General features: G+C 37.4%; 1 protein-coding gene across 6 annotated transcripts in view; it reads left to right on the forward strand.

Moving 5' to 3' along the window:
- The window catches only part of RABGAP1L (RAB GTPase activating protein 1 like), a 270,618-nt gene that overhangs the window by 117,251 nt on the left and 139,674 nt on the right, over window positions 1-13,693 (forward strand). The window lies entirely within an intron of this gene.

Consider the following 13,693-nt stretch of genomic DNA (forward strand, 5'->3'; position numbering starts at 1 on the left):
GTTATTTTTGCACATATGTAAAGATGCTAGTTGTAAGAATATTATACCATATTATTTCACATTATTGAAAAACTAAATGTAGATTGTTGTGGTAAACACATGACAGTTTAAAAAGTATAACTCTAGGATATTATTTTAGAACTTCTGTATCTGAACTCCAAAGAATTTGGCTAAATTTTGTTATAGTTTCTTTGTTGAGCCCTCCCCTTCCCGTGGTTGCATTGGTCTTATTTTTTTAATGTAACAGCATATTGGCCATTTTTCCTTGATGTGAGTTATGACCATGTGAACATAAAAGGCATTAAAGTACGCCATGACTAGATTAAAGGTAAAGACTGAATCAATGTTAAATATTTTTTGTTGCTGTCATCTGTTACTATCCGGTTTGTCTGGTGGAATAGTTGAACGTTCAAAATTAGAATTGAAATTTCAAATGCTGTAGGGAGTGTGCGATTTTTGTTTTTCATTTTTTGTTTGTTGTTTTTTTAATGAAAAAAAAAGACTTTTTTACTTAAGTGTGACTGTAATCTTAAAAAAGGTTGTTATATAATTGTTTACTTTTGTGTAGAACTTCTGTTAGATATATAACATACTTCCTTGACTACTGCTACAAAAAGCCTGTTTTCATCCTGTGAGAACTTTCTGCCTAACAGAAGGTTCTTGGTAACACTTCAGTTTATTCATGCCACTATTATTTTCCACAACAAGACAACAAGACAATCTCATGCATATAAATCAAGTTCATGTTATGTCTTGTGCTGTTATAACTGGACAAAATGGTTTATCTCAGCTCAGTCTCTTCAGTTCTTTCTGGTTCGTTGCAACAGCATCTCTGTGTTTGTGTTGACCTGCTTTCGCATTAACCATTTTCTTTCAAAATTAGGGCAATATCAGCATACATTGTGTTATATTTAGATTTCATTTTTCTTGGAGTTCCATGAATTCACAGTTAGATTTAGAATTTAGTATTTTGTGCCAGTGGATTTGTATCCTGTGTTGGTAACCATTACAACCTCTTAGGAGTGGTTCAGAAGACTGGTAGAAAAATCTTGGCTCTGAACCCTAATAAAAATACATGTCTTTAATAATTGTAGCGTTAATACTTAGAAAAGTGTAACACTCACATTACATTTAGACTCAGTTGCCTAATTCTCTTAAGATCAGTAGTTTTGATAACCAGCTTGATTGTAAGCCCACTGTCAACAGTGGGTAAGATATTTTTTTTTCTTTCTTTTCATTTTTATTTTGGTCTCTTGTTTTAGAAGACTTGGATCTTGATCAAATATAAAGTTATAGGCTATAAAACGGGCAACTTTCAATTCACACTCATTTCATTATTAGTTAGATGATTCACAGGTGACAAAATAATGTGTAGGACAAGGCATGGATCCATTCTGAGGTCTTTTTGACTTGACGTTCTGCAGTGCTGGTTTTAAAGATTTAAAATCTAAAACTCATCCAGAACTCACAAAATTGATACCTGAAGTCATGACTTTTTTAGGCTACATATGTTTATGAGTTGCATTCCCTTGGAGAATGCTGGTGCGTTTGAGCACATACACTGAATTTGAACCAGCAAGGCAGAAACTACATGTTATGGCCCAAATGTATTTTGGCGCTGTGATAGCGATTGTAAATAGGCCTTGATGCTCTCCCTGGATCAGAGAATTGGCCTGAAGGCACTGTAATTCTGTCGCAATTTTTTTTGTGTGGTTGAAGAAAACAAACAAAAAAGGGTTATTGTTGGGCTTACATAAAATCTGAGCTGCTTCTCAGCTGAGGTTGAAGGAGGACGTCCTTCCTCCCCACCCTGTCACACGTAGCGATACCATCTGGGTGTATGGGACGGGCTCCAGATCGGACTTGGAACTAATCCAGTAAATGTTGCAGAAACCTTGAAGCAAACCGAATGAAACATAACCAAACGAAGCCGTTTGACAATGATGCATTCAGTGACATGATTTATCTTAATGTGTGTGATACTGCAAAGCATTAATTTCCTCCAGTCAGTGTGGGAAGTTTTGGAAAGGTGTAGATTTTAGGTGTTGTGAGAAGATTTTGCCTTCAAACCTTATGCCTTGTTTTCAAGGGTGTTTCTTCTTGTGTTGTTATCAAATATTGGCTTCTGGAGTATTGTTTTTTTACACTTCTGATTAGTTAATTTATTGCTCTCAGGGGGACTGAATGTGAAAGAAAAGAGAAGAGCCTTAGACAGCTGTTCTTACCTTTACTAGGTTTGATTTCTATGCTTTTAATTGTTTTTTTTCTATGGAAAATAATTTTGTTAGATCTGTGAAGAGGAAGATTACTTAGAAAAGCAAGAACCATTTTTCTATTCCTTTTTTTTTTTGGGGGGGGGGGGATGGTTTTAAACAGCTACTTTTTATTGTGGTAACACATGATTATTTTTTTATTTTAAAAAATACCTGATGGTCCAAATTTGATCTGTTCCAGTGCATTCTCAGTCTCTACATTTATGTTCTGGTTATGTTACCTAAATTTAATGTTATTTCAGTCCTGACACCAGGTATAAATTCTCTATCCTGTAATAAACAGGTTTGTTTAAAACAAACCACCCCCCCCACCCCCCCCAAGTTACTAAGATACGACCAAGAGCTGATTAGATGGCTTCTCACTAATCTTGCACTTTTTGATTGTCCTTGTTTCGCTTGGTCTCTCTGAGGTTGCCTTTTCCTGGCGGATCGTTAACCTCACTCCTCTCTGTTTCTAATGTGCTGTGTCCACATCTAATTCAGATCTCTACTTGCAATCTTTCCTTAAGTTTCAAAACATACCTACTCTGGGAAGTTGTTAGAGGGAGCTGTGGTGTTCTGGATGGAACACAAATCAGTGCTCCTTTGTCATTTGCTCGGACTTCCAGACCTCACTATTATATGGTAGACACCCACAGGGTAAGGTCTTTAAATTTAAAGGTCATTCTCAAATAGCTTTTAGAAAGGCAATAAATAATCAAGAATAGGTAGGACTTTTTGAGGCAGAAATTGTATCTCGTGGCTTTTAGAGCTTTGCATATTGTGATCTTTTTTGTGGTGTAATAGAAAGAGATAGAATGGTGCTTGGAATCCTGGGGATTTAAAGTTACATTCCTAAAACACTACTTTGATTTTTTGGGTTTGCTGAGCCAACCCCAAATCCTAGTCAAGTAACTCGACAACTGTGGATTTGTTACTGAAAAAAATAATTCATCTCCACAGATAGTCTGTAAATGTACTGAGATTTCAAATGTGATCATTTTCTTCTAACCATATTACATGATGGGGTTTTTTAGCCAAGTTAAGGATTACAGATATTTAGCCTAGATCATCTTTGTTTCTGATTGTTGAGTTGTCTTCCTGGAACTCCGGGTTATACCACGGACGGAAATGCTATTATGAGTTGAGTTTAATGGGTCCGTCAACATAATGGATTGTTTCCATTCCTCCTATTTTTCATTCATTTATATATTATTAATTTCATTTGTTTGGTCAGTCCTGTCTTCTCCCACTTCTCTCTTTTCCATGTTGTTTGTCAGGTGCCTCCAGGCTTTTCTAACAAGCAGTGCTCTGCGTTGTACCGAGAGCATCGTAGTTGGAAGCAGCGTGACTGGAGAAGAGGAAGAGCTGTTCTAAGAGGGGACTTAGAACAACTGGACAGTTTGAATTCTTTTCAAAGCTGTGTTTAGGTGGCTGCCCCTGACTGATGAGGGAAGCACCTCACATACATATAAGGATACTGTCACCTTGCTTTTCATATCTGGTGCTTGTTTAGAATTTGGTTGAGATCAGAAGGGAACAGAAAAGTTAAGTTACCTTTCTGAATATGGATTAGAGTTACAATACTGGTGTCAAATAGCACATTTTATATTACTTTTTTTTAGTTTAAATTGGGAACTGGAAGTCTCCAGGGCATGAACAATTAATACTAAACAGAGAGCAGTTGCAAATCAAGTAAGTTTTTGTTGATCAAAGCATACTTAAAAAATTCAGAGCGGTGCTCTGAAAGGGAGTTTTTAATTGGGTAAAAGACATGGATGAGAGGTAAGGGCAGTGTGTGGAGAAATGTCATCAAATGAAACAATGACTTGCTCCAGTCTGTGTTTTCCATTGCTTTCACGGTGCATGCTTACTGGAGAGCTTGATCTGGCTGGGCTGCATTTCAGTTAAATTTACTTTTGAAAGTGGGCTGTTCTCTTAAACTCGGCAGTCATGCTTATCCAGTGTCCAGGGTGGGTGATAGTATGGGTGACTTACACTGTTCTTCATCTAATATATATGAGGTTGTTTTAAAATACTGCTAGGTAGCAGGTGGGTAGGAATAAATCACATTTCTGCTCTGTTGGAACAGGGTTTGGTTTTTTCTCTCTCTCTTTCCATCATTCAGTAGAGATTTTTTTTGAACTTTTTGTTAATGCCAAGAAGTAGACATCCATTCTGTGACTATGTTTTTTCCAATTCCACGGTTTGTGTGACAAAATAATTATGTTAGAAATGAAGAGTTTTCTTAGAAGTTGGCACCGTTATTTGTATGTGCTACCTTGATTTGGGCATTAATAACTGTGAAACAGGATTAGAAAAGTAACAGCTAAAACAGTTGTTTGGGAACACCTTGTTTGCTTGCCCCCTGGTAATTCTTGGTGTGAGGCAAAATTGCACCAGAGTGATTAGCAGCATCCGTTGTCTAAGGAATGAACTAATGTCTTTAGTGGGCCAGCGATGTGATTTTTGTTGAGGTGAATGATGCATTTTAGAAAATCCAGTTCTAGAACTGCAGTTCTTAAAATTGTCCCCACCAGCTACACAATTCAAAACTTTCATGTGAACTCTTTTAAGTGTTTCCTTTAATGGGGTACCCGATGAAGAAGGGTTTTGCTAAAATTGATATTACTATTTTCCTAGCCCATATGGAGCTGAAGCTGAAAGCTTAGTCAAGGCTTTTTCAGGAAAGCTGTGAGTGTGTTTCTCAGGGTAGCTAGACAGGACAGTTTCCAGAGTTTGGAAATTTTCCTCGTTGAAGTGTGAAGAAAACTTCTGCTTCTGATGAGACTGCATTTAGTAGAGATCAAACCCAAATACAACTTAACAAAAACAGTATAAAAAATCTTACACCGACACTAGTGGCAAGGTCATCCACATAAAAATAATTTGAAGAATCAACAAATCGATGTAGGATTTTAGAAAACTTTATCCTGGAGAGTCAGCAAACTTCAGATTGTGCCTCTAATTTTTGCGTAAAGCAGGAAGGCATTTAGCAATTATTTTTGTTACAGCCAGTATTCTAAAATCCGATGGATGGATGTATCTTTTTGCAGAGGTAACTGTATACACTGCCTGTACTGAGTTTCATTCTGTTACTGTTACAGGAGAAATGCTGTGCAGTGAAAAATTAACAGCTTTTTAAAACCAACCTTGCCATGCTTCCTGTGCTTTCAATTACAGTTAGTTATTCATGCGTATGGCATTTCTAGGTAGATAAGATGATGTGAATAATACTCAAGCTATATGGACGGAGCATTAAAATTCCAGTAAGAGTCTAGGTTGTTAGCACAGAAAACCCTAACCATAGGAAACAATGGTTCTCCACTGTATTTGGCTTTCTAAAGCAGGATATTTCTAATACTTAGGTGGATGTGCCTATGTGTGGAGTCTTAAATCACTACTTTATAGGATTGTTGTAGCATTACTTATGGGAAGGTTATATGAATGATAAATTGTGCTGATAGTGTATTTATGGACAGCATGGTCAGGATGAATTATTAACTGCATGTAAATAAATGCAGTTTTGAAGTGCTGTTTGCACTGTAACTCATGATGCTTTATTCAAAATAGGGAGCTGAGGAAATGTATTATTACTGTGAATAGATATCTGTGTAAGTATTGTAGTGATGTTCCTCAGGCTCTTTGTTGTGCAGATGATGCCTACCACAGCTGGTTATCACATGCCTCTTAGTCTGTGTGGGAAGCAAAGGTCTCAGCCCTCCTGCCCTCCCCAAAAGAACAACCAAATGCCTCATGTTATCAAGGAAAGAGCAGAATGGATTTGTTTTAATAATGATTAAAACACAGCTGACCCCCAAAGTAAAAAAAGAAAACAACCAAAAACCCCCAAAATACAAATTTTGAACAGGGGAACAAGTGCAGTTGTGGTCCTCCTTGCAGAAGAAGTTGAGGTGTTCTGTATGTGAGTAAAATAATAAATAAAAAATAACATACTTTTTCTCAAAGTAAGCAACATAAAAGAAATTGATAGGAGAACAACTCATTCAGAGTTACCTAAATATCAAACAAAAATGTCTGTGTATCATGAAGAAGAATATTTTGGCCAAAATTTAAAACGAGAGATTTTGTGAAGGACATGAACCTCCCAATCTTTCTCTGCTCAAGCCTGCCCCCCCCCCCCCCCCCCCACCCCGCCCCCCAAAAAATGCCCAATGTAATGTTCTAGCCTTTAAGAAATATGAAGGTGGTATTTGTTAAGTAACTAGCTAGTTACTTAACTTATTCAATTACTTATTCAAAGATGTAACGAATTAATGCCTTTGCAGTCACTGCTGAGTAGTATAGATTTGTGGAGGCAAGGAATAATGCGATTCAGTGAAAACACTAGTTTTGAAGTTACTTATTTTCTATTTCTGACCTACTGGTCATAGACGGTTTGTCTACAAGTAATAAAGTGGGAAACAGTTAAAAGTGTCAAGCACCTTTCCTTTATGTGTCAGTGAAAATCCCCTGGTGCTGCCCCTCAGGGTGGATATTGGAAGGCAATACAGAGGGAGAGCTGGAACCCGCAGTGGTTGGGGAGGATTCATTTCCATAAGAAATGAGGCTAAAAATACACTTTAATGCATCGCTAATAGTGATGTATTGGTGAGAGCAAGTTTAATGAAAAGCTGTCTTATGCAGTTACAGGGTAACATTGTTCCTGTAATTGGGTACTGAAAGCAGGCCTTGTTTTTTGTTGCAACAAATACCTGAGAAATGACAAGATAAGGAAGAGGTCGCAGAATGGTGATGAAGCTTTTAAAAACAGATTTAAAACAGAAACAATACACGTGAATACTTTTAATGTTCAGATGGTATGCGAAGTGTCAGTGGTAATGTTTAGTCAGCAATATTGAAGTTACTGAAACAGAACATGTTTTCAGTAGGTAGACAAAGTTTTGTAAAGCCTGCTCAACCAATTCAGCAACACAATACTTCAGAAAATAGAGAATGGATAATAAATATATTAAAAATGGGGTCTGTAATAAGCTGCTTTTGTCTAAAGCAGTATGTGAGGATTTTCTTGCCCTCTGGACATTACTGTCTTAACTTTGGATGCAATGGTTTACAGTATACAGAACAGAAATTTAAGTTACATTATTCACTTCGTTCCCAGTTTTAAAAAAGCATGGGACTGAAGGCAGAAGAGAAGGTACAGGCACAGCCTGAGTAGTCTGATAGTTCCTTGTGTTGCCAAAGCCAGTTTTTGTTCTAATAAGGGGAAATACTGATAGACTGTAGGTCTGAAGGAGGCCAGGAGATGGTTCGGTTGATGCTGCCTCCCGTGTCGCACTTGTCATGTACTTGTCCATTGTTACAAAGGCAGCAAACAATGGAGAGCGCCAAGCTGTGCTCCAGTGCTTTGCTGGCCGCTGTCGCAGGGAGAGTGGGTATGATGAGGATGACGATGGCTGTCCTTTATCTGAGGTGATTGTTTAGTTTGGCTGAGAAAATATAAGGAAAAGCTGGCAGAGTGGGCAGGTGTCAGTTGGGATATTAGCAGATTACTGCTAAGAAGCCAGAGAGAAATAGAGCCTGTGCACTTGGTGAAGCCAAAGGAGATTCCGTAGAGTTAATTTCCTTAAGGAGAGGCAGGAAAATGCAATGCGATCAATTTCAATTTATCTTATTTAATTTTATGATTTTACATTAGTAATTGATTAAAATAACTTCAGGTTTTCTTGGAAATTGGTTTACTGTTTTACTGTGTAAGAGGGTCAGTAGGACTCTGAAATACCTGTTGCCCTCATTTCTTGTTGTAAACAGTCTGCGTTGCTGCTGTAACAGCAGGGCAGCAATGTTTCTTTGCCTCTGAATTTCAGCAGTGTAGGTGCTAGTCGGTAAAAGGGAATTAGAGAAAGTTACTTCTTCTGGATGCCACTGTCTAAAATAAACCACATTCCTTCTAGTTAACGTTGGTCGTATTTAACACATGTACTGTACTTATTGCAAAGAGACTTAGCAACAGTTAAGTGGAAGTGACACCTGTCTGCATTAAGAAAGGTTTTAGCATAGTGTTCCCAATCCAGTGACAATGTACTGTATGCTAAATGGGTATGTAGTGTAGTAGTTTGTCTTAATTGTAGTCAAGTAATTTTCTTCTTGGAAGAAGTTTGCTTTTTACTGTTTATGCTGTACCTATTACTGTCTAACTTGTATATATAAATACAACTTAGATTGTTACAACTGTTGCACATATCTTAATAGTTATTATAATCATATTCCCCATTTATGTTAAAAACTTCTTTTTTATTGTGTTCATAAGTTGCCTACCAATCTTGTTCTATAATTTATGGATCTTTTTATAGTTCTGATTTCCCATCATGCCAAGAAGCCAGGAAAATATTTTGTGATGGATATGTGGAAGACCAGTATTTTTTACTGGCAATGTAATTGTATTTTGTGTTAAAATAAAAAACTAAAAGCCAAGAATAACGACGATTTAAAGCAGTACTCAATCTGACTGTGCTGAGAATACTGACACTAAAATGTGGGTGTGTGAGTCAGAGCTTCAGCTAGAGTTGTGCTGCTCGCATGGAGCCAGGTAAAATGAGACCGAAAAAACATTGCCAGGCTGTTCTCAACGGCTTTGGGCAGAGCAGCGCTCCCATCCGTGTCCCTGCCTCCCTCCGACCTTCCATCTCACCCTGCTGCCACCCTCCTCAGCATCCCATCTGCCCTGTCATAGGCATGACTCTGTTTGAAATTAATTTACATTACCCTACAACTACCTGGAAGGAGGTTGTAGTGCAGTGGGGGTTGGTTTCTTTTCTGAACTAGCAGGTGACAGGGACACGAGGGGACGCTTAGATTGGATATTAGGAAAAACATCTTCAGCGAAAGGGTGGTCAAGCACCGGGCCAGGCTTCCCAGGGATGTGGTTGAGGCACCATCCCTGTGGGTGTTTCAAAGGCATGTAGATGTGGCACTTAGGGATGTGGTTTCATGGTGGGCTTGGCAGTGCTGGGTTAAGATCAGTTGGACTTGATCATAAAGGTCTTTTCCAACCTAAACAATTCTGTGATTCTGCGAATCGGAGGGGATTGGAGTTTTGCAATGTGATTTTCATGTGGAACAATGAGGAATGGAAACTTTTGGATGAATTGCTTGGTAACTAAGAATTAATTCTCTGTACTGAAATAGGATTGCTGTGATGGAAGTATGAACACGGAGTTGCTTATACAGCAAATTCTGGTGGTTTTTTTTCTTAAGTTTTGTATTTTTGATGTTGTATGTGTTAGTAATGCAAATAAGATGGGATCTAGATAGTTTTTACTAATGTCAGAGTTCTTTATTGCTGACATCGAGGATTTGCAAACAAAAGGGGGACATTTCAGTGAGCCTGCTCGATAGACAAGAAATAGACTTCATGTGGCAAGTGGGTTTTGAGTAATGTACTCACCAAAATTGAATGTTTTTCAGTAATTGCATAGAAAACAGGCAAATGATGTTATCATATATAGTAAATGATAAAAAGGTGTTCCTTTGATTACTGTTTAAGCTAAGGGGGATCTTAAACATTTGTGGAAGTATATGCAAAAAAATAAATCTTTAAATAATGATAAATATGATTGAGTTGAGTAGTATTTTCTGTTTTGAAAAATTTCAGATAGTTTTTTCAGTTTTGTAAATGTAGGCCTGTATTTTGTTGGTTGTTAATCTGCTTAGTTACAATACCCAACATGGGCCATAGCATTGCTGTTCAAATTTAGATATTTATAATCACTCCCAACCATTTGTGATATTTTCTTTGAAAGATAAATTGAGTTGCATCTGTACAAGTCATTGAATACTTAGATTCTGATGGTTGGGTACATACATTGTGGATCCCAGACTGTACAGGTACTAATAAATTTAATTAATTTACTTTGTGCAACTTCCTTACCAGCCCAGGCTCTTGCCTTACTCATGTTCCTTTATTTGGGGTTCAGATTTTCTTATTTGCTGAGAAGTAGTTAGTAGAAATTAGTAGAAATTTTTGAAACGAAGTATTATAAACCTCCAAGCAAGCACATCAGTTAAAATAAGTGGGGGAGCAGGGTGAAGGTTTCAGGTAAGAGTTAAGATAAAAAAATCCTAACCTTGGTTTTGTTTCTTTGCTCTTTTAAAAGTGCTTTTCTCCTTCTCTTCACTGTTGGGAAAAATTCATTCAGCCCACTTGCCTGCCCCATCTCTAGTTTGGGAGTGGGAAAAGTCTGTCTTGGTAGGATTTAGTAGTGCCAGTTCCATATCTGCAGCCCTTTGGACAGTGCTATTTGCTGTTTCTGCTGTTAGATATTTAGGTAAAAATGTTTTGGTTTTTTTTATTTGTAGGACTTAAAAGCATTCTCACTGCTGAAAAATAGTGGAGGTGAAAAAAAAGATAGTTATTTACATACCTAGTTTGATAGGTACAAACTGACTTTGAATGTGTTATTTAGCTACATCTACATGCTGGACCAATTCTGGATGTGATTGTATTATTAAAAACCAGAGGAACTGGAATCCACAGGATCTCAGCATTTAAGAACACTTTTTTTAATAAGATCTTGACAAAATTTCTATTTTTGGTGTGAAAAATGAATGGTTATTTGATTTCCTTAAGCACATTCGCATAGGATAAACAGGATTAAACATTTAGTGATGGAGAACCTGGCTCATAGCAACAGGGATGCTGTCTTGTTCAGGAGGAATAATCAGTCATCATTTTTGTCTCTGTAATTGCAACAATTCTTAAATAATTACTGAAAAATAGAAGAACTTTGCATATAGCTTTCAGTAAACCCTTTCATTTCACAAAATCCATTCTTAACTAAAAAGCAGAGTCGAAATATAAACAGATTATCTACTGTCTGCACTTTATTTGTGTCTGTTGGTCTCTGTTAATGTCAAAGAGATGTATGTTGTGGTATTAGCAGGTCTGACATGGATTACTTTCAAATGCATTCTCTTTGTCCTGATTCCCATCTCCTGGGCCTAGGCAGTGATACAATTACTGCTCTTTCTCCTTGAAGCAAAAGAACCTTGAGGAAAAGGAACCTGCAAGCTCCTTATTTTACAGCCTTGTGTTCTGTCTACACGATGTTATTTTTGTGCATTTCAACTTGATTTAAAACAAAATTTTTTTGCCATTCATATTTCACTTCTTTCTCTTAAAAATAAAATGTTGCTTGTATGTTTGATACATATTTCTTTAAGACTTTCTGTGTTGAATTTGGAGATACTGATTTGTATTCATCTAAATTTAGGGTTGAAATACAGCATATTGTACGTGCATTGTCTTTTAATTGTAGGGAGTACTGAACGATTTTTAGTTCTTACAAAATCAGGTTCTTGTTCTTGAAATGTGACCAATTATCTAATACAATTCTTCGTGGATGTGGGTTTGCATGGAATAAGGCACAGCAAGTGGTGACGTGTAATCTCCCTTTTGCGGAATATGTATTGTACTTCTAAAACACCTGCTGACAATAGCTGCCAAAATTAGGTATAAAATTGAGAGTAAGAAGATATCCAAAGCAAGAACTCAAAATGTTACTTGCCATATGCTTAATATGGTGGACGTGATCATGGATATTTTCCCCAGCACCCGTTTTTAAGTTTCTATCTGTTCTGATACAGGTTTATATCATGAGGGCATTCTGGTAGAATTTTAAAAGGCTACATTGTACTCAGAGGTTTGGGCTTTAAGTTAAGAGTTAATTTCTAAAACATAAACAGAAACAGATATTTTTGGATGCTACCTTCAAAGGCATATTCAAGGTGAATAATTTCCATACGAACGCTACAATATTTTCAAAATATTTTTGTGGAAGGAGAATCCAGCTCTAAGTGGCCCTAGAGGCTGTGTGGAAGCAGCACTGCTGATGCATGTGCCTCACTGTGGGGAAAATGCAACTTCTACTCTGTTTTAGTTACAAGTTTCAGCATTGCTTTTTCTGTCATTTCTTTCTCCCATAAAATCAAGATGTTTTCGGTCAGGAGCCAAGTGGTAATGTCTCAAACCAGCACGGCTGAGGAGTGGCAGAGCTCTGGCTCCTCTGGTGCCTCCCCTTCAGTTTTTCTTGTCCTTCACAGCTGCAAGTTCTGTTTTCCAGTATGAAAATCAAAGTACAGTTGTTTAAATACTGTGTTAGAAACTAAAAGCAGCATAAAAATAAGGAAAGGCCTTTAAAATGTAATTGTACCTAGTAGTGAACTACTAAAGGCTGCTCGGTACTACATGTCATGAGGCTTTAATTACAGAAGTTAAAAGGTTGGTACTTGTGATTTTCCAGATGATTGAAGACATTCAAAGCTTTTCAAGTCCATGCCACTTCTCAACTCTCCTCCCACCTCTATTTGTTCATTCTCCTTTGGTCGCCTCAGTATGTGAGTCAGGGAGAGATGAAAAGAAATAATTATCAAAGCAGAAGAACACGAAATGAACAAATTAGGTATTTTTAAAAATATTGTCAGGATTTGAGCTATACTTAGCACTCCTTTAGCTTTCCAGAACAATGGAGAGCTGCATTATATTTTGAATTAACACATATGTGCAAGTTCCACAATAGTAAGAATATTCCTAAAAAGCATTTATTTATCCAGTTCAAAATGTATAAAAGAGTGAAGCCTTTTAAATCAAACGGCATTAATTTTTTATGCTTTGGGATCTTTGCTCCTTCTTTATATTCTTCACCTTTTAAACTTGTGTTAATAGACTCTCTGCCAAGATTTTGTTACAAATAGTTTTTCATGGTAATATATTGATATATTTTTCCTTTGTTGGAGGAGCACTCCCTACTTTATCAATCGTTTGACCCCTTTTGTGATGATGCACCTTCTGTGTTTGAGAAAGAGCTTACAGAGAGCTCCCTCTGAATGCCCACTGGGGAGGATGTGGAAGAATTGGATTAAATTTTGTCCTCGGTTTAGGAAGGATTTAAGTAGATACTTCTCCTTTCTCAAGGTCCCAGCTTTGAGGTAAACAGCAGATGTGAGATGGGTGTGCTCTGCCTCTCTTGGTACAATCTGCCATTGCACATTAAAAAAAAAAAAGTCAGGTTTGGCCAGAAAAAGCCAGCCTGAACATGACTCTGAAGCCTTGTCACTTAGGAACTTCCCTGGAAAAGGAAATTTTTTAAAAATATCTTGGACTCTACTTCCAATTCAGAATCCTGCTTGTGTGTGTGTTAGTCCCATGACAGTTTACTCATTTTTTTCCCTGTATGCGTAGTTTCTCTGCTTTAAATCTTGAAGTGTTTGATGTAATAGATGTGTCAGTTTTTGCTGGGCTGCATCTCTTTACAGTTATCAGTGGGCAACTTCTCCCTTCTTTCCAGTGAGCTGTTCTCCTGCTTTTTTCCCAGTCTCCATGTGTACGGTTTGCCTAGCTGTCCTGCTCTGGGGCGCTTTTGTGGCTTTTTTCTTCAGAATTTCTTTCAACGGTTCAGTGATGAGGATGGTTTCAGTGCTGG

The sequence above is a fragment of the Falco naumanni genome, chromosome 11, assembly GCF_017639655.2.
Source record: "Falco naumanni isolate bFalNau1 chromosome 11, bFalNau1.pat, whole genome shotgun sequence".
In the NCBI taxonomy this organism is placed as follows: Eukaryota; Metazoa; Chordata; class Aves; order Falconiformes; family Falconidae; genus Falco; species Falco naumanni.